This window comes from Amblyomma maculatum, chromosome 2 (assembly GCF_055883805.1).
Source record: "Amblyomma maculatum isolate TAMU_Amacu chromosome 2, ASM5588380v1, whole genome shotgun sequence".
In the NCBI taxonomy this organism is placed as follows: domain Eukaryota; kingdom Metazoa; phylum Arthropoda; class Arachnida; order Ixodida; family Ixodidae; genus Amblyomma; species Amblyomma maculatum.
In genome coordinates, this window is record NC_139345.1 from 212,623,931 (window position 1) to 212,648,741 (window position 24,811).

Consider the following 24,811-nt stretch of genomic DNA (forward strand, 5'->3'; position numbering starts at 1 on the left):
GTTTTATAAGAAGCTCGGTGGGCTTTAACGTCCCAAAGTGGCCCTAAGAGACGCCGTAGTGGGGGACTCGAGAAATGTCGACCACCTGGAGTTCTTTAACGTGCACTGACGTCTTACAGCACACGGACGCCTTGCTTTTCGCCTTCATTGAAAAGCGGCAGCCGCAGCCGGGATTTGATCCCGCATCCTTGGGAACAGTATAGTCGAGAGCCGTAACCACTGCACACTATCACGGCGGGTCTCTTATGAAAAGGGTATCACAAGAAAGTCCCTTCAGGAATAAGCAATGCTGGGTTAGGGGGGAAAAAGTAGCCAGATAAAAGAATTCGACTGTGTATGATTAGATAACATGCATCATTAATTTCAAGCAGATGCTTCCACCAAAAATAGGGCGATATTTTTCATATGAAGAAGTTGAGTCTTTTTTGGTTACTGGGACAGTTTTCACGATTTTCCATTCTTGTGAGGCATACCTGATGATAAGGTCTACTGAAAAATATGGCACAGAATGATGCTAACAGTGTTCTTAGTATTTCTTAAATCTTTAGAGTTCAAGCCATCGATACTGGATAAAGATTAGACTTTCAGTGACTCGAATAATTCCATTATTCCATTATCAGGGAATACAACGTCTTGCACAGCTGAGTATTCGATTACAGAGAAGGAGTAGACATACACGCGTGTTGATCGACTTCTGATCGTATTTAGTGTTTGAGCGTGTACAACGACAGGTGCGCAGAAAAAGGAAGAAGGGGACGCCATAACGCCAACACCGAAAAAAAAAAGTGAGAGCTCTGCGGAACCTATACAGCAGAAATGCGAAAGCCTGAGCTTTGCTGGTGCACACGGTGCATCATGTTTGCTCTCATTATCATTATCAACTAGATGCACTGTCATTATCATTGCTAATGCTATCATTGTCATCGTTACTATTATCCTCACGGTAGACAAGGAGGATTATATTGTGCGTTTTACGATCCCGGGTGTGGCGTAGTTGGTTAAAGTGCTCGGCTGGGGATCCGAGGGATGGATCGAGGTTCAATTCTCGGTGGAGACCGCATTTTTATTTTTCTAATGACGTTAAATATCGGTTTCGGGTGATGACGTCATTTGATTGACAGCTATAGTGTGACCGAACGAACGAATGCCGACACTATGAGCCGTTAATGGCTTTCGCCTTAATACCAAACACTGCCAACCTTGTAAATCAAGAGTTAAGATAGACCGCGCAAGAGTTAAGAGTTATCGCGCTGTAGATATGGAACATCGTCACCAACTCGCCCAACAACTGACCTTGTCGAAGATAGACCAGCTCGCGGTGCGACAAACTGAAAGGCTCCTGGTGCGTCGGCTGTGCGTGATTGCCGTACGCATCGTCAGAAGTGCCCGCTGGACTCGTTATGAGGAAATGTCCGCCCTATGAAGACAGATTAAGAAAAAAAAATTGATAGGAATAGTTAGTGTTTAATAGAGGTTATATTAGATAATGGTAGACGTAATAATTACTAATCATGACTAATAATGACTTGCAATGACCCATATGTCTAACGACGACTTGTAACGACTACAATTAATTAGAAATGACTGAAAATGCTTAGTAATGACTAAAACGACAGACGAAGAAAAAGAGATAAAGAGAACTAGGTAAAGAAAAGAGGCAAGAGAAGGAGGTGAATGATAAGATGAAGAAGAGCAGGCTTTCGCCGTCCATATCTTAGGAGATATCGTAATTTTGAACGTTTGATTGCACGTGAAGGCCTTTTACGTGTGATAATAAGTGCTTCAAAAATTTTCCTCGTGCGTTTTTCTGAGTAACGTTTCAGAATTTGTAAAAAAAAGTACCGTGTCAAGGTGCATGTTCTCTGGGGCGGTCATTGATTAATCTGAGCTGCATACGAGGTGCTGCAAGAAATGCACCTTGTAATTTGAGTGGTTGCGGCGCTTTTTATGCCTCTTGTCACACACGACGTCCGGAAAGTTCTGCAGAGATGCTGTGGTTTGTAAACTATTCTGCTCGCGACACATGGAAGACCTGACGAGCAACGACTGCGATGTTTCTCCCTTGATTCATTGTGGCCCCACAACACTGTTTTTGGAAAGCCGGCTGACTTTCAACCGCTCCAGCTAAGTGCACCTGGTTACTAAAAAGATTTGCAGCGCTGAAAGACGACACAGAGAAAAAAGATGCGCAGGACGGCGCTACACTTTCAACAATGCTTTACTTCATGCAAACACACAGAATATATATGCGGCGGGTGATGGGAAGTTATCATGAGATGAGCTATAATCTTCCATAACTATCTAAAAAGGCATATTCGTTACTGTTCAGCACCATGGTGACAGAACTCACGCAGCCAGACCCAGTTCTTTCAGTATGATATGATTCTATGAGCTGTCGGGCGATAGCGTCCTTACATCGTTTTAATACAGTCGTGTCATGCAAAAGGGCTGGACGCGTGCCATCATTACATTTTCTGCAATGTAAGGGAAGGTTGGAGCCGGTGCCTGTCCTTAGCGAGTTCTTGTGCTACCGTAGCCTATCATTAATAGATCGGCCTGTTTGGCCGATGTATACCTTGCCGCAAGTGAGAGGGACGCTGTAAACTACTCCCTCTGTGCGTGCCACATAAGGCTTTCTGTGCTTCTTGTTGCACCCAAGACATGCTTCCTTCTCCTTGGACGTTTTCTGGCACAACCTACCGAGCTTGCATGGAGCAGAGGATACCACTGGAACCTTGAATTTTGTGGCTACCTTCTTCAAGTTATGGGCTACACGGTGTGTGTATGGTACCACTACAGGTTTAATCGATTTTGCAGGCTTATCACTTTGTACACCTCTTTCTGCTTTCAATCTTTGCACAAGGGTCTCAGAGACAGCCGATAGTAAACTAGTGGGAAAACCAGCAGATTTCAGTTTTGTGATCTGTCTGTCGAAGCTAGTTCCTTGCATATGGCAACATGACTTGTTGAGACTGGGTTGCAGGCAGAGCGATGCTATCGCTCGTTTCACTGTTTTAGAATGCGCAGAATCAAACGGTAAAAGTTCCTTCCTGGCGTGCGGGCTGTACATCCAGCATACCTGGTGTTCCATGACAGTGATATGTATATCTAAACACTGTAAACTGTTATTAATGGGAGCTTCATGAGTAAATTCTAATGACTTGCTGTGCTGTTTAAAAAAGATTTAAAACTTCTGCTAAAGAACCTGGATAGGTGGAAGCGGGCTGTTTCTTCAAAACAACCAGGAAATCATCTGCGTATCTAAAAACTTGCAGGACCTTTTCACGGTTTAAGACATCAGATAAAACCAGATCTATCTCAGCAAGAAAAATATTGCACAAAATTGGAGCAACACATGATCCAATGCATATTCCCTTCTTTTGTATATACAGTTGATCACAGAAGGAAACAGTTGTAGAACGGGGGAAGCCTTAACGGTAAAGAAGAAATTGGGCATAGGCAAAAACCAGATGTATGCGATAAGGGACAAGGCGGGCAACGTCATCACTAATATGGACAAGATAGTCAAAGTAGCCGAGGAGTTCTATACAGATCTCTACAGTAGCCAAAGTAGTCAGGACCGCAATGAGATTGGCGGTAGGGAAAAACAGTCAGACGTTCCACCAGTGACGAAGGACGAGGTCAAGAAAGCACTAGAAACTATGAAAAGGGGGAAATCAGCTGGAGAGGATCAGATAACTACAGATTTGCTGAAGGACGGGGGGGGGATATCGTGCTAGAAAAACTGGCCACCCTGTATACGCAGTGCCTGGTGTCATCGACGGTACCGGAAGCATGGAAGAATGCAAACATTATCCTCATTCACAAGAAAGGGGACTCTAAGGACCTTAAAAATTACAGACCAATAAGCTTACTGTCTGCTACATATAAGGTATTTACTAAGGTAATCGCTAATAGAATCAGGACAACCTTAGACTACAATCAAGCAAAGGATCAAGCAGGGTTTCGGAAACGGTACTCTACTATCGATCATATCCATACCATCAATCAGGTGATAGAAAAATGCTCGGAATATAACCAGCCCTTATACATAGCATTCATTGATTACGAAAAAGCATTTGACTCAGTTGAAACCTCGGCGGTGATGCAGGCATTGCGAAATCAGGGGGTAGACGAGCCGTACGTGAAAGTGCTGGAAGATATATATAGTGGCTGCACAGCAACCATAGTTCTACATAAAGAAAGCAACAAAATTCCCATAAATAAAGGTGTTAAGCAAGGAGACACAATCTCCCCAGTACTATTCACAGCTTGTTTAGAGGAAGTATTCAGAGACTTGGAATGGGAGCAGTTAGGGATAAGGGTAGATGGAGAATACCTCAGTAATCTGCGATTTGCTGATGACATTGCCTTGCTAAGCAACTCGGGGGATGAACTGCAAATAATGATTGATGACCTAGACAGAAAAAGTAGAAAGGTAGGCTTGAAAATCAATATGCAGAAGACTAAGGTATTGTTCAACAGCCTCGCGAAGGAACAGCAGTTTACATTAGGCAGCGAAATACTGGAAGTAGTAGGCGAATATGTGTACTTAGGACAGGTATTAACCGCAGATCCGGACCATGAAAAGGAAATAACAAGAAGAATAAGATTGGGATGGAGCGCATTTGGCAAGCACTCGCAGATTAGCAGCTTACCGGTATCGCTCAAGAGGAAAGTATACAACAGTTGCATCTTGCCTGTACTCACCTATGGGGCTCAAACGTGGAGGCTAACCAAGAGAGTTCTACTTAAGTTGAGGACAACCCAGAGGGCTATGGACCGAAAAATGGTAGGGCTAACATTAAGAGATAGAAAGCGTGCAGAGTGGGTCAGAGAAATAACTCAAGTTAACGACATTCTAGTGGAAATTAAGAAGAAGAAATGGACATGGGCAGGACATGTAATGCGAAGAGAGGATAACCGATGGTCGCTGAGGGTAACAAACTGGATTCCAAGGGAAGGAAAGCGTAGCAAGGGGCGGCAGAAGGTTAGGTGGGCGGATGAGATTAAGAAGTTCGCAGGGGTCAAGTGGATGCAGCTAGCACAGAACCGGGTTAAGTGGAGAAATATGGGAGAGGCCTTCGCCCTGCAGTGGGTATAATCAGGCTGATGATGATGATGATGATGATTCTAGCGGCATTCTGTTATTCCACAGCACAATTTTTATCAATGCAGGAAATGACTCATTCGAACAATTCCTTATGCGGGATGAAATAAAACAGGTCAACGACATCAACAGAAAATATGTAGCCTGTCTGAGTGTTGCCTTTGAAAAATTCAATCACATCTAACGAATTATTTACCACAAACGGGTCACATACTTCAAGCAGATTCAAAGTTTTCAAAAGGAAACGGCTCACCAGGTTCTGCCATGATCCTTTTTCGCTCACAATACACCTGAACGGGATGCCTTCCTTATGGGGTTTGGCTGTAAAGAACACCGAGAGACTATTGCACTCATATCCACTGATAGCTTTCGCAAGCTTAGAAATCTCAAGCTGTTCACACAAAGAAGCGGCCCGAATCCTTAATTTTGCTGGCTTAATGTCCACACGGTGTTTGCAACACCTGGTGTTTGCAAGAACTGTTGAGGGCTCCAGAAGCAGCTTGTAATTTGAAGACCCTGAAACAGACAGACGTGCAGGAAACTCTTGTGGCTCGAAACGCCAGCACCTTTAATCGTGACCTAACCTTTCAAACCTCCTGTCTTTCGTCCTTCACAGCCCACAAATCTCACTTGCTGTGACTGAATTTTTGAACCGACAAAAAATTGCGGATTAAGGGGCCAAAATGTGGCAAACAAAATATGAAAAGGGATAAAAAAAGCTTGTACTCGTCACACACACACACACACACACACACACACACACACACACACACACACACACACACACACACACACACACACACACACACACACACACACACACACACACACACACACACACACACACACACACACACACACACACACACACACACACACACACACACACACACACACACACACACACACACACACACACACACACACACACACACACACACACACACACACACACACACACACACACACACACACACACACACACACACACACACACACACACACACACACACACACACACACACACACACACACACACACACACACACACACACACACACACACACACACACACACACACACACACACACACACACACACACACACACACACACACACACACACACACACACACACACACACACACACACACACACACACACACACACACACACACACACACACACACACACACACACACACACACACACACTGTGACAGCTATCCTCACAGTTTGCGGCTGTGTGGCTTTACATCCCGTCTACAAAAAGGTCTGTTATGTAGTGCTGTTTGTATATTTTATAAAAACCTGCTATCTAACTTTGAACAACCTGTGCGCATGAGTATAAGCTGCAGAGTGAATTTTTTTCACCCACTCTGTTTTATTCTTGCGTCACCTGTAATTTTCATGTATATCTGAGGCCGCGACTTGCGCTTCCTGGGGGATATGTGCACGGCCGAGCTTCAGGCTTGAGCGGCTGTAGTCACACTCTGTGGATTCGCTGTGTAGTTGCTGTCGGTGAAGTGGTCACGGTAAAGGTTGCACACAGAAGATTAGTCCTCTTAAGGGTGCGCCACGAGGGTCCATATTCTTTTAGCATCTTTCGGAAGTATATTTTAGGTCATATGAACTGGCGTGGGTCGGATATAAGCTCAGTATGCTCCGGGCGCAAGCGATAACAGTAAGCGATAGCACTCTCAGCGCGTCCCTCATTCAGCGCGTGTGTGGCAAGGACGCAGTAGAGCCACTAGATAAGTTTTAGGAGTACCATGCTCCGTTCCCCCGCCCAGTCGGCCTCGGAAAATCATGGTTGCTGCTGAATGTTGCCAGAACAGCAGGCGCCATAACTTGCACGGACACTTCATATAGGGCTTACGAATCCCATGCACTTTCATCCAGCAGCTCTATTCAGGGGCAGATTGCTGCTCAACGAGGTGCGGAATCTATACTGTTTCCTTTCTATGCTGGTTGGCCATTCACCTTGTTTCCTTATCTTGCTAATTAGACTACAGAGAAGTCCAATTTAGCATTTATAAACGTCTTTTACGAAAATTAGCGCGACATTTATCGTAATCATTGCTTTCAACAAAAAATCAGCAAAAAAACAAAGCACTAGCAAACATTACAGTACACTGGTTCTTAGTCATATTTGAAACAAAAACGGCGCGAATGGTTAAAGGACGGCTGATTGGGCGAGTTGGTGCAGTAATATAAGTGCGCAACAAAAACGTGACGAGGAGAATGGAACAGAAAGAGAAGTGTGGTGCAATAAACCTTAGTTGATATGTGGCGCCAGTCCTGCTAGTTTACGTTCATTCTTCTCCTTCTCCCATTCGCGCCGTTTTTCTGTTTCAAACTAGCAAACACTTCGCGATGACATCAATGAAAACAGTGCGTCATCGCAAAATTCGAAAGAAATTAATTTCATTTCTACATATGATGAGGATTATCTGCCTGGGAGAGTTAAAAAAAGGGGTCGCAAATAATTAGGGGAAAACGAAGCAAATAAATTTATGTCGCGTAGAAAGTAAGGCGCGAGAGCCTCTGTAAGTCATATTGCTTAGTTCGTGGACGTTGTGGGGAACGATCTCCCATCATCCTGTTTAAGGTGGGCTATCCCACGCGGTAGTTACTCTTGCTATCGCGGAATGGAGCCTACATTGGTGGTTAACATTAACTATCAATAGTTGGCGTCAGCGTCGTAGCAGCACAAGCGCCACCCCTGATCTTACCACCGCGAACGCGGGCAAAGCCAAGTCTCTTCGGCATCGGGAACTCGGCGCGAGAGGGCGCATCCTCGCGCGACTCCGCAGTCGCCGGCGAGGCGAAAGCCTAGCGAGACTTTTCCTGCCTTGTCGCCTTGTCCGGCCTCAGAGTTTATCCCGTGGGCGAACAGGCTGGTCAGCAGCCGTTTCGTCCAGGCTTGGTATCCCTGCTCCCGGATGGAGCTAACCTTGTATTTGTTTCTGAATTTCGTCCAGTCCGGCAGCTTAGTCTGCCCCGTCGGTTTAGTGAGGGGTTTCGTGCGCATCGTAATGTTGATCAGGAAGTGGTCACTACTGAGAAGTTCCTCCGTATTCGTTCACTTCACTCGCCTCACGTGTTTCTTGGAGAGTAGGTCGGGACACGTGTCCCTCTGCGCCGAGTTCCCAATCCGCGTGGGGTATGCTAGGTCGGTGTGTAAGATTAGGCCTAACGTGAATGTGGCCTACACTGGCTTCCGTCCTCATGTCCTCTCGATGATAGCCTTATGAGGGGCTCTGCGCGTTGAAATCTCCCATCACTATAGTAGCAGGTCCCGCTTCCCTGATAGCTCTGCCCAGGAGATGGTTACATTTTTCGCTTTAAGTGGGCAGTAAACGTTCGTGGATCCTTCTTTCTCGCTAGGAGAGTCACCATCACGTCTGAAAAGCTGGCTTATAATTCAAGATCTACCAAATTTGGTGCGAAAATTTGAGCACAAAATGCACGTTAGGGGGTCGAGTTCTACGAGTTGTACGGCTACTACTGCCGGGTATGCTCGTACGTCGGCAGGTGCATCTTGGGGTCCGCTCTCTTAGTCATCGATTTCAAACCTCGACTACTGCACTGCGTTAACGTTGTGGGATTCCCTTTAGTTCCTCCCGCCATCTTGCACCTGGAGATTTTTATTGTGGAGGGGGAGTTGCTGCTACTTCCCTTCCTCGCTGATCGAGCACCCTGCTTAGGACATTCTGGGGTCTCCTCGTGTTAGCATACTTGTGAACCGTCATCGCTTTCGCTACCTGTCGGTATACTATGGTGGGAATGGATTCTTGCATTTTGTTGCGAAAGCAGCACAAGGCCAGCCAGCTCGGCTCGTCGCGTATGCCGTAGCCACAAATGACAGGCGCGGCAGGAGTTGCCAACTTGGGTCTCTCGTCTCACATGGGACGGTCATGTTACGCCCGTATTCACAAACGCGCCTCGACTCGATGCTCCACCTGCACTCCTTGGAGCGGAGAATACAGCCGCTACTCCACTCCAGGGCCGATTCGGATTCATGAACGTCCCTCGGCGTTTCCTCCAACAACTTCTCCTCGAGAATACCTCCTCCACTCGGAGCAGCGCAAGTGGCATATGGGGACGAGATTAAGATGAACTTTTGGCCCGAAAACTGCGTGCTGAACTGTGTAACATGCTCAGTTTTTCATGTCAAGTCTTCTAAACAACTTTCGCAAACGACCTCGACGTTAACAGCATAGTGTAATTTGTTTTGTAGGCTGGATGAAAAGGGCGGTTGTGAAAAATGGCTGAAAATGTTTTTGCATCTGGCAACAGTCGCTGCTGGTGACGTAGGCTTCGAGAAATTGTGTGAATACTTCGGTTTATTTTTTGGTGTGAGATCTACGCACGGCCTTTGCCGCTTTGCCTTTTTTTATTGCCAAGCTTTGACAGACCTTTTTTGTTTTATTGACAGGCTTGACAGACTTTTTTTTTTTTACCAGGCTTTCACAAACTTTTTTTTTATTGCCGGACGTCAAAATACATTGCCGGAAAAAAAAAGTACAAGCCGCGAACTCCTACGAGCATGGCTCTGGCTTGCTCGGAGGCGAGCTAAACATGCGTGCTGCTTCGCAGCGCATTGCAGCTCATGCACGCTGAATTCGACTCTCCAGAAGAAAATGCCGCGCGCGGTTTCTAAACAAGTAGGAAGCCCTAATTGAAAACGTGCTTGAAAAGCCATGCTCTTCGTCAGCCGCGAATATCCCTCCGTAGGAGGAGCACACCAACGCGCTCTCTCGACAGCGCCGCGCCGGCCGCGCGTCCGAAGACGTACAACGTACCCTCGGGGCGACGGGCAAGTCATTGATGTCCGCACAGTCCCACCGCGCCTCCTGTGCTCGCCAGCTTACTGGATACAACATGCTGTTCCCCCACAAGTTCGGCGCCGTCTGTGGAAGCGCGCGGGCGAGCCACGGCGAGCTCACCATTTGGCCAAATCGCGCCTCAACTCTGCACTCGGTGGGCTCCGAAAAGAATATTCATTTATCCATTGACGACTTGAAATGTGCCCGCGCCTCACACGCGCAATGCGATGATGCGACGATCAAACAACACAGACGTCGGTGGCTGATCACGGTTATCCATGTTCGGCGTGAGCGGCAGGGACGGCCGGAGGCTAGCCATGACCACATTCGTAAAACGATAGCGTGCCAGAAGTCCTGGGTCACTGTCACTCTCAGCTGATGCTTTAGAGAAAGGTTCGGTGCATCCTTGTCGTGTCTTCTTTCGTGAAAAGTTTGGTAAACCGGTAGAACGAATTCCACACAGCGAGCGAGCAATGCGATGTCGGCGTACTCGCAATCGATCACCGACTCACAATAAGCGACGGCGACGCCGTAACACTCTATCATGTGCGGTAGGACAAGCGTCACCCCGAACACGAAAGCAATGTGTTTAAGGATGACATTTGGGATAATATCGACGCTGTCCTTGGCATGAGCGGGAAGTATGCCCCTTCTGTTTACGATATGCCTGCAAATAGCATGTCCAAGCTCTGGTTGCTACAGTACGTGGGGGAGATGTGCCATGATTTAGTGAAGAATTGAGTGATAATGCGTTCTTCCTTCGGCACTTAGCACAGCTGTATGCTTTTCGTGGCGTACGTAGCTGCAGTCGAGCGGCCAGGTTAGGGTTAACGGGAGCTCGTAGCCCAAGCGGCGACAGCGGCTTGTGTTGGCTCAGAAGTGTGAACGAAGGAGCGTGTCGGCGGCAGCGGATTTCACTCACTAGCGCCACCGAATGCTCAAGTGTGAACGTCTTTATCAGTACCAACTAAAACGCCGGGGAAGTTTGATGCGTTCAACGGAACGATGGCGCCACCGTCGACGTCGCTGTGTAAAACTGTGCGGGGGGGGGGGGGGGGGGGGTCGTAGTAACTGGTGTGGATATATCTCCCCAGGCCAGCGTTGAAACTACGTTGGACGTTTTGGCTACCGGAATGCCTAGCAGAACTGAACAGGAGTTGGTTGTCGTGACGGGAGACTTTAATAAAGACAAGAACTCCGCCTTCGTTCAAGCTGCAGAGGGGTGGTTTCTACTCGAGTTTCTACCCAGTACCAATCTCAAACCACCACACATTGGGGAAGCAGTTTAGACTTGGTTTTACACAGAGCCTCGGCAGATACAGAGCACGTCGTCGATAGATTGGAAACCAAGTCCCACTACATCACTGATCATCGCTGCGTCATCATTGATATAAAGAATGAAAGCCTAGTCGTTAACTGAGCAGTTTGTCTTGTCTGCATACAATATAGTTAAACCAAACGCTTAACCACAAGCTATAACCACAAGCGTAGCCATGCAGCCGTTGCTTTCTCAATTCAACTAGGGTCCACCAGAGCTAAATCACAGTCACCTTTTTCTCATAACAGCTTTTTGTTTCTTTTCCATACTGGGTTACGCATCGCTCTCGATCGCCTCCTCTTGCTGAGATGGCTCGGATTTTGCGAGCCTACTCTCTAGTTTGCTGATTAGCAGCTCTCTCTGCTTTTGGGGCTGCCATTTGTTTTTGTAATTCGATCTCTACCGGGTTTGCTGTGGGTGGAGAGGAAGGTTGGGAGGAGGAGGGGCGACCCCACTCACCTGCTCCTCCCCGTTCTTGACCATGCTGGCCCAGTTCCTCTCTTGCTTGTGTTGAGGCGGACCTTCTTCTTTTTCTTGTCCTTGTTACTGGGTTGCCCCTCGCTCTTTCGGAATTTCGCAGTGCAGTCTTTATATAAAGTCCGTGGCGTGCTCGCCGCCACATACCGCACATTTCGGTTTGCACTCGTCATTGGTCCGCTCCTGTCTGGATGTCGGGCAGGTGTCGGCTCTATGTCCCACCGTGCCATACAGGTTACGCGCTGGTGTGGTGCGACGGTAAGTGGCTACCGGCATCACAACACAGCTCTGGGCATGTACTTGCCTTCGAAGGTGACTCTGGCTTTGTTCGAAGTTTGGAACTTTTGGATCTTGAGGATTTTGTTCTCTCCGTGAAAGCTTCTCATCTTCCCTCGCAAGGATTCGATGGTTTCCGGATTGGCCACTGTGATGACTCCGTGCATCACGCTCTGTGTTACGTGCCTGCGCAGATGGAGGTCTTGTTCTTGCGTTCAGAGCTTGCCCTCTTTCTTTTATCCCCGAGATTCACTTTCCTGCGCATTGAAATTAGCTTGTGGGGGCTGAAAAACAAAGGATAAAACACTCGTTCTCTTTTTCGTCGTCCCTCCCCAACCTAATTTCAATGTGCAGGAAAGTGGATCTCGACAGTGAGGACATGCGGAATCGACCATCAGAATGGAATGTGACAAGGTGTGCAACATCCCCCTGTCTTGCGGTAAACGATACGTGGGCCAGACAGAAAAATGTAACAAAAGACTGGGGGAGCATCGACGCAGCTGCGGCAATGCCAACAGTCAAATCAGTCACGCCAAGCATGTAGCCCGTTGAGAGCATTGCGAGCCAGGTTTCGAGAAAATGACTGCAATAGGGCGGTTCACAGACCGGAATGAAAGTTTAATATTCGAAGGATATGCAATGGCAGGAGCCGATCCTATGGAATGCGTTAGTGACCCATCAATAGTGTGGACGCAGTGGGATATTGATTCGTTTTCTAGCAGCGCGATAGGGGACATTGAGGTTTCATAGCTATTGCTTAAATGTTTCTTACCTTTTGTTTTTTGTTATGTGCATACATAATCTGAGCAACAAAACGAATAAACACTTGAAAGTTCGTACGCTCTGCTTGCGTCGTGTCCTTGTTCTTTGGTATCAGTTTCGTGTTAAATCCAGCGCGGTAGTATATTCACAAGGAAATGAATAAATCGTGTCTGCCGGGAGCAGACTGCATCATGGGCCCTACAAAATGCATTGAGAGATGCTGGCTGATATGGCTGAACCATCTGTAGAAGCACTTAATTGTGAAATCTCGAGCATGATATGTGTGGGTATACTCCCCAAGCATCGTAAAAAAGCTATCATAATTCTTTTCTGGAAGCCCCACCGTCCCTAGCAGTTACAGGCCCACAGTCCTGACACTGGTGTCTAGCTGTGTCTTTCGAAAGAGGTTTGAATATTAAGTTGATTTTTCTCCTTGGATACCGCAAAGCTGGCAATATGATCAGTATGGTCTTAAAAAAAAGGTGTGCTAACTGACCTCCTCTTTCTGCTTGAAAATGCATTCTGAGAAGGCTTTATGCACAGCTCTTAAAGAACATCCTCACCTAACAGCCGCTAGGTAACATCTGTTAGGTGTTATAGAGGCGACACTGTCTCGCTGCCTGTCCTTATCAAATTCGATTGTAAATTACCAGGAGCTGTGACATGGATACTGCCGGTGGTACTGGCGCCGGCTGCTTGCACTTTCACAGAGAGTCATTCGAAAACTAAGGGAGTCCTCTTCATTGATGGCTATTCTCGCATTGTAATGCAGGAATGACCACCGCCCACTTTAGAGGGCTTCCGTCAGCACGATGAGAGTTGCGCCAGGGGTACCTTGAAAGAATCCCGCTGATGTTTCCTGCAAATACGGAATTAAGCTCAGGAACATAGACCTCACTCCGAGAGTGGATGTGAAAAGAGACATCATTCGGATGCTGAACTGTCAAGGCTACATTTGGAAATTCACCTGCGCCATCTTCTCCTGGCCAGCTCAGCTAGCAGAGCCCCTTTGCTGTTCCGGATAGGCGATGGTCGGCGTTTCGGACCATGGGTGAATGAGAGTTGCTGCCGTATTCTAACAATCTCTTGAATTTGTGTCGACCGCCAGGCACGTTCACTCTATACTACAAATTTAGGGGCCCAACAAACTAATGTAGTGTTCGTTTAAAGCAGTAAATTAGTACTTTTGGTAATTATCCTGCTTCTATATTTTGTGTTTGCGAAAAATAATCACTGCAGCTAACGTGCGCGGCAAATTTGTTTTCAAGCTTGGATCACAATTATGCTTATTTTCAATCGACACGGAAAAAAGTAATTCTTCCCAACATGTGTTGCGGCGAGTTCTGCAGCTGCGCCTTGGAGTGAACGGAATCGCGTTCGCAGGCAATGCCGCGCCCACCAAATACCGAAAGCGCCGTCTTGTCACCGCGAGCCAGTTGTTCTGTCTCGTTTGTTGTCGTGTAGCGTTGTAGTACACGCGCAACTCTATCCGACCAGGCTGCGCGTGCGGCGGCTCGTGTCACCCTTCGGGCGGCCACCTGTCGCCTTCTTCCTTTCGCGCAGGTGGCGGGCATCTGCCGAGAAGAATGCGGCGAGAATAAGCGAGCCGAAACAAAGGGCGGCGCCCATTACTGCGAAATTGAGCCGCCTCGCTAGAGTGATTCGACGGATGCCTCGGAGCGACACCGCACGTGAGGGCTCTCTTTCTTGACGTCTTGTTCGGGACTCTGGTCGTATACACTCCGCGGGGACGGGATGAGTGATCAACCCTGAGGCTGGCCGCTGCAGCTCTGATTTGGATTAGGGCTTCTTGGTTTTCCATCCTCGCAAAGCGCGGACGGGAGCACAAGACGAGAATGAAAGCGCTTGTCGTGTTGTCTTCTCGTCTTGTGCTCCCGTACACGTTTGGACGAGTTGGTTATTCGTGATGAAGACGCGTGTGGTGTCTCCTTCGTGTTGTCCACGTTGTTTGCTACAGCATGCATCTGATTTGCAGTTGCGTGGTTGGTATACCTCAAGGGGCACGAGAGCGATATGAAGGGCTACTTAGTTGGTACCGCATTGTGAAAACAGCGCAAAGGAGCGAGTGTCATTTGTGCGTTACTCCGCAGCTTTTGTCGTCTTTCCGTCGCCTTCTTTTTACTATGCAGCTCTGCTGGGTCGAATTGGATAACAAACCGACCCCCCGTGCAATGTTCCTCCGGTCAGGGCGAACCAAAAGGAGAGGATGGGGCTGATGAATTCGGCTTTAGTTTTCTTCGCTTGAAAGATGCCCTGCTTGAAATAGGTCAGGGTGGTCGGGTCTGAAGTGTTGGGGCTCTCTCTGAATGCCACACATATGCGGTTGCTTTCTTAAAGATATTAAATGATTATTCCTCCCATTCTCGACAAACTAACGGGAACCTAGAGAAGGTCATGAAGGCTAACTTAATGGAAATGTTTCCTCAGAAGGAGGAGGAAACAACTTTATTTAACACACTATTAAGCGTCGAGAACGTCCTAGGCCTGTCTCCTGGAAGAAGGCAGCAGAGGGCCATCACCTTCTCGGGGTCCTAGGCAGGTTACCAAGGCCAACATGTCTTTCTGCTGGCTAACCAAGCCCACCACTTTGGGGGAGGAGGGGGTGGAAAGTGAGGTGATGGATTGCAACAGGACAAGAAAACATGCAGTGTTCTAAGTTTGCATTAGTGTTCAGAACAATTCGGGGAATGTCTGATTCGGTATAGAAGTGATCGAGCAGGAATGTATTTAATTCTATGCGTCTAAATGCGTGTTTGCGTGGTAGTGAGGCATTTATCACGAAGAGGAAGTATACGAAGAGGTTCTCTAATGTTGTCACAGTGAATGTTGTCTTCTTTTTTGTACTTAAGAGTAGCGTCCCACGTGGGTGAATAAGGCCAGGGAAGCCCAGGCGCCCGGTGTTAAAAGTTCGTGGGCGAGGCGATGCACTATCTCATTGCCTGGGATTCCCGCGCGACCAGGAATCCACCTCAGTGGGACAGTGTTGGGACGTAGCTTGGTGAGAGCTCTGCGTTGATCATCCTGAAGTTCTTCAAGAATGCTACCCGCATGAATGACGCGTATAGCCTGTATTGAATCAATGTATATGGTATATCCTGAAGGGTTAGGGGGTGCTTGTGCGTGGTCTAGAATACTGGCGACTATTGCCAGGGCCTCGAGAGTCGCTGAGTGTATACGACTGAGTGTACACATCATTAGACTGAGTGTATACGTCATTACCTCGCTGCAGCTCTCAATTGAGTAAGCAGCTGCTCTGACGTCAGTTCGTGATGCATCTGTGTAGACGATCGTGGAATCAGTAGGGTGAACATCATTGGAAACGCGACCGGAATGTCTGTCTGGATTAGTATCGGGCGCAACGTTTTTTGGAATGTAAACGAGCAAAAGAACAAAAAAAAAACGACGTACCATAATTACAGCTTACTGTAGGATTCGAAGTGGGAATTGACCAGGAGATATCGGCGGCAGCGGTTTCAGAAAAGAACAAACGCTTATTTCTTTATTGACGGAAATAACGAAAAAATTGCTTTGTTTTAGCTTGCGGTTAAACCTGGAGTTAGGCGAGAGCTATCTGCATGGCTACGCTTATGTTTGGTTTGAAAGTAAAGGCACGGATTTTGCACATAGTAGTTTACTCTATGGTTTCAACTTTATTTATGCCACAGGGGGCACTTTTGACCACTAAAGTGCAATGAGGCGAAAGCCTCTATCGCACGGTGGTCCGAAGCCCTCCTCTTTCTCTCTGTTTTGACCTTTGCGATGACGCGATAGCGTAAGCTACCAGCCAATATATAAAGCCCCGTTTAAATCGAGGCGTATGAACGTGCCTGCGTGGCCTAAGGATAACGTGTATGCAAGGGCTAATTGGCAGGCTGATTGTGATATCCCATATGAAAGGAAGCCGCTCCTGCCAAACGTAATGTCAGGAAGCCCTACATCCAGCTAGTGCTCGGCCATGTCAAGCCGCTAGCTACCGCCTCCCACGACTTCTTTCTTCGGACAGGCACGGCGAAATGGTGTGACTGCGGCCGATGTAGCTCTCTCTACAAAAATCGCATTCGTGTCTGCATAACTGCTGACTGGAAGCAACCCAGTTTTGAAGTCTGTTGCGCCACTTCGGCAACTCCGCACACTATAGACCAACACCGTGTTTACAAGCCAAGGGGGCGCTCGCGGCGCCGCAGCCAACTGGGGGTGAAACGTAGGGTTAGCGTCCATAGGAATACATGGGATTGTATTCCTATGGGCTGCATATCCAGACTGGAATATGCAGCTGTAGTGTGGGACCCTCATACCAAGAAAGACGTCAGTCAATTAAAGCAAGTACAAATAAAGTCGATCCGATATATTTTCGATAAAAATAAAAGGATTGATTTACCATCTCAGTTAAACTATGCAAAAAAATAGTATCCAAAGTTAGAGATAAGAAGAAAAATCAGCCGTCTTGTGTTGCTTCACAAAAGCCTTTTAGGTAAAATTAATATACAGTTGCCTGTGTGAAAGCACTTAACACTAGAAAAACTAGATACACTCATCAGCATTCATCATGCCCAATTTTTGCCAAATTGCCAAAACAAACGCTCATAAGTACAGTTTTTTGCCGCGAGTAGTTGCAGACAGGAATTCCCTCCCCGTTGGTATATATGAGTCGGATGCCTTTACGGAAATGCTGGGAAGCCATTTTAAACAATTGTTAAGTGAACGTGAACGGGATGCCTGTTTTTATTGTTCTGTTGTACAATTTTCTACTGTCCTGCTTGGGCCAAAGTGCTGGCCTGCAGTATGTCTAAATAAATAATAAATAAAGCTTTCAAAGCAGTTTTCTTACTTCATGGGGCACCTATGATGTCTTTATTCAGTACAGAGTAATCGCGAACATCCTAGAACAGATCGTGAAAGTATGAAGTCTCATTACCGAGGCGAAGTATTTTTAAAACGTCGCGAAACGTATGGGGGTGAGAGTTGGAAGGGCGACCTATAGAACCACATGTAAACACAACTTACCGCAACATTTTTCTGGTTTCTCAGATCACCAGAAGGGGTGGCCTGTCGCTAAAAGTTGGCCAACGCTTTGAAGAAGTGGGTGACAAAGTATGACGCGTCACTGCGGAGGCAGTCTACTTTCAAAGCTCCCCGAATAATCTATGTTGTGAATCTGGACACCCTCAAAAGGTTTATGTAGCGAATTGCGCAGTCTTGTTTACAGTCTGATATGCTGCTGATATGGGGTAAAATAGCTTGATAATCCTGTCGCTCAAGTGATACATCCTAGACAGAATTACATTTAAAAAGCAGTTGTCAAACGCCATACGACAACATGGTCCGAATGAGAGTTGCGCATTGCAGCAGACGACAGCGCAGCTGGCAATATCTACCGCAGCACCTCCAGCTCCGGAGCGTCTGCAACTGTGCGCAGTCCGTTTATCGTGCTGTGAACAGTCCCGTATGTCGTCAAACTTTCAGTACTTGCAAAGGAATGTAGTGTGCAGTGCAGCAATGTCTGACTACGTTAAAGGTTTCTCGGAATCGGATAAACAGCTCTACAATGAAAAACTGTACATTGACGGCGTTGTGCACCCCAACCCATTTGCTATGCCTAAAACACATAGGGAAGTCCTCCGGACTGACGCGGGCGCTCTGCAACACACACACACACACACACACACACACACACACACACACACACACACACACACACACACACACACACACACACACACACACACACACACACACACACACACACACACACACACACACACACACACACACACACACACACACACACACACACACACACACACACACACACACACACACACACACACACACACACACACACACACACACACACACACACACACACACACACACACACACACACACACACACACACACACACACACACACACACACACACACACACACACACACACACACACACACACACACACACACACACACACACACACACACACACACACACACACACACACACACACACACACACACACACACACACACACACACACACACACACACACACACACACACACACACACACACACACACACACACACACACACACACACACACACACACACACACACACACACACACACACACACACACACACACACACACACACACACACACACACACACACACACACACACACACACACACACACACACACACACACACACACACACACACACACACACACACACACACACACACACACACACACACACACACACACACACACACACACACACACACACACACACACACACACACACACACACACACACACACACACACACACACACACACACACACACACACACACACACACACACACACACACACACACACACACACACAGAGAGAGAGAGAGAGAGAGAGAGAGAGAGAAACAAGCGGCTTGGGCGACTCGCCTCCCAGACGTGGTGTTCGTCTGGAAGCGCGCCGCGCATATTTATTGATAAATATGCTTTACAGAGATTTTAAGCGCGAAATGTTGTTGCACGCATATATTCGTGGTCTTAAAAATAATGTACCAGCTCTTAACAAGCAAACGACTGCTTTCGTAGGCGTAAAGTCAGCATCTTTTCGAAATGCTCTTTACATATATTTTGCATAGGCCGCGCTACCGCAATGCATTTCTAACTCAGATTCTATACAACGAGGGGTTTTAAAAGTAGATTGCCTCCGCAATGACGCAGCATACTTTGTCACACACATCAAAGCACTGGCTAACGTTTAGCGACCACTTCTGGTGCTCTGCGAAACGAGAAAAATGTTGAGGTAAATTGTGTTTACATGTGCTTCTATGACTCGACCTGCCAACTCGCACCCCTATAGGTTTCGCGGTGTTTTAAGAGGGCTCACCAGTGCCAACGTCCGTGGAAAATGCATGGTAACTTTCAGAAGCTCTAGCGCGTCCAAATGCGGTTACATTTTCATGGAGTTTGTGGCAGCGTTTGCGTCTTTAGAGAATAGAGGAAATGTTGCGGGCAGATTTTATTTTTAAGGCTTCATTTTATTTCAAATCAGAGACAAATATTCCTAAAAATTGCGTTTTTAGATATGTCGGTCTTCCTTGTCATCTCATAAAAAAACTAGGCTAAACATCAAAATTTCCTCCACAACATTTCTTCCTTTTTTCTTTCCTGATTGTTAATCTGCAATTTTTATACATATCGAACCTATTGTTAGCGTTTTACAGGTTCTGAAAGTTGTGGATTATTTTCTGCGGGAATTGAAGTTCGCGCCAAATTTAACTATTTGCGTCGTGGCTCCATCTGGTGTCAAACTGTTTAGACAATACTACATTCTACCACCAACCTCTTGCTTGTCAGTGCTAGTGCGCGCATGTTTTTCTCGAAATTTTGACCAACTTGACTTCTTTCTGTCCTTTTTTCTTGCTTGGGCTGTGAAGTGAGATGCCAGGCGCAGTCAAGAAGAACCCCTCCCCCGCTGCCCGAGGATATAACATTTTTCGCACCAAAGCATAAGTGACTCACAGGGCCATTTATGTGGGAGAACAGCATTGTTCCCACCCCAACAAAGGTGTGCAGTGGTTCAGGCGACCTATAGTAGGATACAAGTAAAGGCAGGAGCAAACATCCTTGGCACCTATCCATTGTGCATATAGAAGAGGCGCGACAGGAAGCAAAGGAGATGAGCCTTTGTTGGCTTTTGTGCCCATGATGTGGGAAGTGGGCTCTTGAGCTCTAATCACCTCGCACCATTTCTCCAACCTCTCCCTTCACACCTCCGCATGAAAAGCGAACATCCACTCCCCACAGCAAGGGGACAGAATCCTGTCTCCTTCCTTTTCCTGCCTAGCCTCTGCTGCATTGCCCACGGACCAGTTGGTAGTGCCAGCTGAAAAATCAATCCAGCGAGCCCTATGGTACCTATGGCTTCAATCAGGTTGGAAAGGTCTATACACGCTGACATCTCCCCAAGGCAAGGGGTGGAATAACCATTTCGTTCCTTTTCTTGTCTAGCCTCTGCTGTACTGTAGCTCCGACCTCATGAGAACTGGTCAAACCGGTCCGTCGTGTAAATAACATGACCTCAAAGGCGAGTAGCCTGGCAGGCCAAATAATTTAGTTCCACTTCTGAACCGGTTTCGCTAAGTCAAGCGTTCGACCACTGCCTTTATTCTCCCATTTAGAGCCGGCTCGGTATGCGCCGCAGCTAGCAGGACCTCCTGCACCACGCTGCAAAATACACAGCGACAAAAAAAAATGCAACTCGAAGTAGGGCGCCTACTAAGCTTTCCTTGGAAATCATATGAGGTAAGGAATTTCAGCTTACAAACCAGTCGGAATTGGTTGGAAGATTTCCTTTTAGGGTTGCTGCCCCGTTTTTGCGTACAAATGATGATACGCGGGTGGCGTGGCCACCACCCCTCTTTCCTTCTGTTTAGATTGCATTTTTTTTATTTGAACAAAATAAACCAGTAGCAAGAAACCTGTTCCAATACATGATCGTGACAGTCACAAAAGGAAAGGGGAAAGATGCTCTGTAGTCAGGAAGGGTGTCCTAGACGATTTCTCGGCTGTCTTCATTTTTAGTTTTTGCATTCATAGGTCGCTTGAGTGAGCGAGTCATCTGTGCTTCGACAATGTAATGAGGTTCGCGAATTGGAAGGCCACGGCTTCTTCTTGGGTCCACGAGTTCTGGCAGCAAACAGTGCATATAAAAGTTTTTGAGACGTGGCAACATCTCGTCCTCCCAAAACGATTCATGCCTGGAAGTCACCTCAATACTCATGCCATTTTTGGTCCAGATTACAAACAAGCACTTCTGACGGCGAGCAATATTGAGCTGGCCTTGTACATGGTACCAATAATTGCTGTTAGTCTTCAGCTGCAATCTTCCGTCCTTGTTTTCGACACAGCAGGTTATTTTTTTTGGCGCGAACTCCTTCTAGTGGAGTAATGTCCCTCGCTGAGTACGGACACTTGACTTCGACGAGGATGTCCTCCCCAATGAGTCCGTCAGGGGAAGCGCCAAGAAAGGGGTTTACCTGGTCAACAAACAGGCCGCACTCTTTTCCCACAACGTTGCATTCCTTCTCGATTTGCTTTAGTGCTAAGCACTCGTTGTCCTTTCCGTACCTTATGGCTTCAGATGTGATTTCCTTGTACAGGATATCGCCAACTGTCCGCCCACATCCCGTCGTTGCTTTTATTTTACACACAGCGCCAAACAGTGATGCTGTCAATCTCTTTCGCCTTTCCTGCTTCCATAGAGTGGATCCACTTTGCTTTGACGTTGCTTGCTGCAGATCTTCAATGTTGTGTGCCGAGAGCGATTTCAGGAAGTTGTCTGAAGCAGTTGCAAAAGCATCGGGCTCCATGTCTGGTAGGCCGTAGTCAGCATCGGCACCAAGATGTAGCTCTTTATCTCTGCGCTGGCAGCGTGGCGTTGTTGACAGCTTCTTTTTCGGTAGCTTTCGCCTTGAATTCCTCTTGAAAACTGATGCCTTCACAAATAATGCTGTACATCTTCCAAGCTGCCCTCCGGAAATCCTGCGTGCTATTTTTTCGTCGTATGTTCCTCGGCAGTTCACCGATAAAGACGCAGCAAGACACCTTGTCTTGTACGATCCTTTCATGGAATAATTAATCCGCTTTCCGCCTGCAAATTTTGCCACAACGGAGTTATAATGCTCGGCAGCATTATTGTTGACGTCCATTATCAGGCTCGCAGCGTTTGCAACCACTCTGCTCATGGCCACACAAATTTCTTCAAATATGCCTTTTTGAAGTATTTCAGGAAATATATTTTCTTCTCCCGCTTTGCCCCCGGAGCAGAAGTAACCAGCGCAGTTGGCGTGGTCTCCAAACACATGATTTGGGCCGTTCTTTATATCCTTAACAAGGCGCTCTACTTTTTCAGAAAACGATGCATCTTCAGAGCCTCTAACTTTTATTGCTGTTGCAGCACCATGCCGCAGGCGCACAGCTGCTTGGAGAACAGAGTTTTTTACCTTCGGGGGAAGCTTTTCCAGCCGTTTCTTCTGTGCAATCTCTCTTATTTTGAGGCATAGTTGCGAAGTATGTGGTTCCTGCACTCAATTTTTTCGACCCGCTGGTTTCCATATGGTGCTGCTGCTATGGTAGAGCGGTAAGTGCACGAATCACCATCAGCAATAATTTTTGTATACTTGATGCCATGCAGTTCAACGCTTTTCTTGAAGCCTTCAACCACAATAGCTTGCTCCATGCTGGTTGAGCTTCCGTGCCAGTTCTTGTGGTATTGATGCTGTTTCGGGGTGGCACCTTGTGGAGTACGAGTACACATTGCGCACACCTTGTTTTTCACGCCAAGGTACAGGACTTTTCCAGTTCTGTGACCAACGATAGCAGCCTGAAAGAGTAACACCAATATTAGTCACAAAGCTGCCTTGCTGATTGCAGTGCTTATTGCTAGAACAGATAGGTATTTCAGCTTATCATGAAAGTTGCGACTCAAGTTTTACTTTTTAATGACCTTTTTCGATTACAGTGGTACCTATCCCTGTTGTCATAGATGTTCAACATACTTTTTTCTTAATTGTAATGTGATTATTTGTAAAAAAAGGGAAAGTAATATAATCATTCAGGTCCGTGTGTTTGCCCGTATACACACGTATACTCAAGCACACATAACATCGCTGACAGCACTTTTGTATTCACAATTCTAACCATCGCACACTTGCCCTCTTCGTTGACGCTAGACGATGCAAGCGAAACCAGTTTTAGTGCTAGGTTATGGAGGTGTGGGCAGCGATCAAGGCAACGGGGCAGTGGAAAAAGGTCAAGCATCTTTTTGCACTAAGTATAAAACATTTCCATGTATAAAATGGAGCGCTTTTTGTTATTATCGTAATTCAATAAATTTGTGCACTCACCACTCCTGACGAAGCGTCATATTTGTTATTGTAGGATATTTTTGACCACGCTCCATCTGCGATGACTGCTATCGTGGGTATACCATCACTGTCAATGTCTCCACATTCTCTTGCCAGTCTTCCCTCTTCCGCGCCCGCTTTTTTCATTTCCTCCCAGGCGGCTTGATTGATAATTTGTCCAACGTCGTCTTCTATTTTTGTGTAAGTGTCCGAAGACATTCCTGGGATGTTCATGGACGCCAGCAGTTCGTTGAGGTTTGAAAAACCGCAGCCGATTGACACTATTCGACACACTGCTGCCGTGTTTATGTCGCCGCAGCCGCTGGAAGCTTGCGCGTCAGGTGCTGAGTCGGTGTGGATGACATCCTTTCTTCGGCACATCCTGCATACAAGAATCAGCTTACTTCGAAGACCTTGCTTTCTTTCAGACACACAGTCCATATCCGCCAAAGTGCAGTTGAAGGGAACATGGACAGCGGTCTTTTGCAAGGTGGTCAACAGGTGCTGAAGGTTAACAATGCGTCGCCCTTGTATACCAGCATTCGCACTGACGTCCTCTTCTGCAGTGGGTGCGGAACCTTCATTAGCAACATCTTCGTCGGACGACGCTGTTGCGCTCATTACTGAAGATGACCGGGTATTTCCTGACACCTCTACATCTTTGATGAAAGCTTCAACGTCTGCCGGCCTGGGGCTGTGCCTGATGGCTTCTGGTGACGAAGGCTCTTCAGCAGGGTGGGAAAGGTAGCTGCCACAGCGAGAATAGTGCGTTTTGCTCGTAGGTGGGTCATTATCCAGAGCTTGCCTCTTTCTGGTGTTCGCAATCAGTGCACCAGCCCGCTTACGCTTCCCGTACCTGAAATTCTTTGCTGGCATTTTCTGCTGCCTCGTTGCCTTCTGGTATTCAAGTCACTTGATACTAATTCATTGTTCACTAGACTGAAATCACAAGTTGGGCGCAGCGTTGCGCGAAAAACTGTCATAAGATTACGATCAAGAATTGAAGGAAACACACATGTCTTGTTGGTACGAAAGAGCGGAAGATATATGTGTTCGGCGACGTGAACGCTGGCAGGCAACTAGGCAAAGTAAATGGTCATAC

The 24,811-nt window shown here is 47.0% G+C and overlaps 1 protein-coding gene and 1 pseudogene across 3 annotated transcripts in view; one reads left to right on the top strand and one right to left on the bottom strand.

Annotated features, from left to right (window-relative positions):
• The window catches only part of LOC146201241 (glycoprotein-N-acetylgalactosamine 3-beta-galactosyltransferase 1-like), a 201,685-nt gene that overhangs the window by 52,383 nt on the left and 124,491 nt on the right, over nt 1-24,811 (top strand). The window contains exon 1 of one of the 3 annotated variants that reach the window (XM_084595725.1): nt 14,283-14,464. The exons of the other annotated variants lie outside the window; for them this stretch is intronic. The gene's annotated coding sequence lies outside the window, so the exon portion shown is untranslated. Of the gene's footprint in view, nt 1-14,282; nt 14,465-24,811 lie in introns of those variants that run through there. 3 annotated transcript variants of the gene reach the window in all.
• On the bottom strand, nt 21,354-22,548 carry LOC146201242 (uncharacterized; annotated as a pseudogene).